General features: G+C 39.8%; 1 non-coding gene across 1 annotated transcript; it reads left to right on the forward strand.

Annotated features, from left to right (window-relative positions):
- Nucleotides 1-1,452: 1,452 nt before the first annotated feature.
- Nucleotides 1,453-1,559, forward strand: LOC130043205 (U6 spliceosomal RNA). Its single transcript, XR_008795332.1, has one exon. It is a non-coding gene; the product is annotated as a U6 spliceosomal RNA (small nuclear RNA).
- The last annotated feature ends 1,646 nt before the right edge of the window (nucleotides 1,560-3,205 follow it).

Here is a 3,205-nt window from a genome sequence, read left to right on the forward strand (position 1 = left end):
GGACAAAATCCCATAACAATAATCTTTCTCAATGTCAATGGGCTAAACGCACCAATTAAAAGACATAGAGTGGCAGGATGGATTAGAAAATTGAACCCAACATTCTGTTGCCTGCAAGAAACGCATCTCAATAGTCAAAGCAAACACAGACTCAGAGTCAAAGGCTGGAAAACAATCCTACAGGCAAACAGCTCCCATAAAAAAGCTGGGGTAGCCATCCTTATATCAGACCACATCGATTTCAGAGTGAGGAAGGTCATAAGAGACAGGGAAGGCCATTTCTTATTGATCAAAGGATCTGTACAACAGGAAGAACTTACAATAATAAATGTATATGCACCTAATGAGAGACCAGCAAAGTACTTAAAACAACTAATCATAGATTTGGAAAAAGACATCAATAGCAACACAATACTAGTGGGAGACTTCAACACTGCTTTGCCACCTCTTGATAGATCAACCAGACTCAAGCTTAGCAAGGACATACTTCATTTGAGGGAAACAATGGAAGAAAGGGACTTAGTAGATATATACAGGACACTTCATCCACAAAAAGCTGAATACACATTCTTCTCAAGCCTACATGGAACATTCTCCAAGATAGACCACATGCTGAGCCACAAAACATGCCTCCATAAAATTAAGAAGGTAGAGATTGTATCAACAATCTTCTCAGACCATAATGCGCTGAAATTAGAAGTAAATCACACACAAAAACAGAAAACTAAATCAAACACCTGGAAATTAAACAGTGCACTATTGAACAACGAGTGGATTAGACAGGAAATCAAAGAGGAAATCAAAAGATTCCTAGAAACGAATGAAAATGAGAACACGAGTTACCAAAACTTATGGGACACAGCAAAGGCTGTGTTAAGAGGAAAGTTTATAGCTCTACAAGCATTCCTCAGGAAGGAGGAGCGAGCACACATAAGTAACCTAACCTCACAGCTTAAGAGCTTGGAGAAAGGAGCACAACCCGAACAGGAGAAAGGAAATAATAAAACTCAGAGCAGAGATTAACGAGATGGAAACCCAAAAAAAATCCGAAAGATCAATGAAACCAAAAGCTGGTTCTTCGAGAAAATTAACAAGATCGATAAGCCTCTAGCAAAACTCACAAAGAAAGGGAGAGAGAAAACCCTAATAAGCCGAATCAGAAATGAAAAGTGGGTCATTACAACAGAAACCACAGAAATTCAGAGGATCCTCAGGGAGTACTTTGAAAAGCTTTATGCCACGGAACATCAAAACCTCGAGGAAATGGATAAATTCCTAGACTCCTACAGACTCCCAAGGCTGAACCAAGAAGACCTGGAATACCTGAACAGACCTATCACCATCAAGGAAATTGAAATGGTAATAAAAAGTCTCCCCAAGCACAAAAGTCCTGGCCCGGATGGATTCACTAGTGAATTCTTCCAAATCTTTAAAGAGGACTTACTCCCTCCTGTGCTCGCTTCGGCAGCACATATACTAAAATTGGAACGATACAGAGAAGATTAGCATGGCCCCTGCGCAAGGATGATACGCAAATTCGTGAAGCGTTCCATATTTTTTCGAAAGTAGACTATGGACTGAACATGTTTGCCACTCAATGCCTCTTTTGCAGACCACAACACCCAAAAGGAGAGAGAGAACACAGGGGATTGCCCTGCCACAGAGACAGGGGGGATGGGGGGATGGGGGTGGGAGGGATACTATCCATGGTGGTGGAAAATGGGCACTGGTGGAGGGATGGGTATCTGATCATTGTATAATTGAAACCAAAGCACAAAAAATTGTAAATCTACAACTTTAAAAATTAAAATAAAATAAAATAAAGGGAAAAAAAAAAAAGAGGACTTACTCCCGATGCTCTTTAAGCTTTTCCACGAAATTGAAATATCAAAAACACTTCCGAACAGTTTCTACGAAGCAAATATCACACTGATACCAAAAGCAGACAGAGATACCACAAAGAAAGAGAATTACAGGCCGATATCCCTGATGAACACAGATACAAAGATCCTCAACAAACTACTAGCAAATAGAATCCAACTACTCATCAAAAAGATCATACACCATCACCAAGTAGGATTCATCCCAGGGATGCAAGGATGGTTTAACATTCGGAAATCAATCAACATAATCCACCATATCAACAAAAGAAAAGATAAAAAGCATATGATCATATCAATAGATGCAGAGAAAGCATTTGATAAGATCCAGCACCCCTTTATGATGAAAACCCTAGCCAAAATGGGTATAGAGGGGACCTTCCTCAACATAATTAAAGCCATCTACCACAAGCCTACAGCAAGCATCATCCTCAATGGGGAAAAACTGAGAGACTTCCCTCTAAGATCAGGGACGAGACAGGGATGCCCACTCTCTCCACTGCTATTCAATATAGTACTGGAAGTACTTGCAATAGCGATTAGGCAGGAAAAAGATATTAAGGGCATTCAGGTAGGAAAGGAAGAAATCAAGCTCTCACTATTCGCAGATGATATGATACTCTACTTAGAGAACCCAGTAACTTCCACCAAAAAACTCCTAGAAACAATAGATTCGTATAGTAAAGTTGCAGGTTATAAAATCAATACCCAAAAGTCCATGGCTTTCCTATACGCAAACAGTGAGAGAGAAGAAAGCAACATGAAAAAAACAATCCCGTTCACAATTGTGCCCCAGAAAATCAAGTACCTAGGAATCAGCTTAACTAAGGAAGTAAAGGACCTGTACAAAGAAAACTACAAAACGCTACTTCAGGAAATAAAAGAGGACATGAGGAAATGGAAAGATATCCCCTGCTCATGGGTCGGGAGACTTAACATTGTCAAAATGGCAATACTACCAAAAGCATTGTATAAATTCAATGCAATCCCTATAAGGATACCCATGACATTCTTCAAAGAAATGGAGCAAACACTCCTGAAATTTATATGGAACAATAAGCCCCCACGAATAGCTAAAGCAATTCTTGGGAAAAAGAAAATGGGAGGAATCAACCTCCCGAACTTCAAACTGTACTACAAAGCAGTAATAATTAAAACAGCATGGTACTGGAACAAAGGCAGAACTGCAGACCAATGGAACAGGGTTGAATACACTGACATCTCTCCTCAATCATATGCTCATCTAATCTTTGATAAAGGTGCAAGTAATGTGAAGTGGAGTAAGGAAAGCCTCTTTAATAAATTGTGTTGGCATCACTGGACGG

This window comes from Sorex fumeus, unplaced genomic scaffold (assembly GCF_029834395.1).
Source record: "Sorex fumeus unplaced genomic scaffold, SorFum_2.1 ptg000115l, whole genome shotgun sequence".
Classification (NCBI taxonomy): domain Eukaryota; kingdom Metazoa; phylum Chordata; class Mammalia; order Eulipotyphla; family Soricidae; genus Sorex; species Sorex fumeus.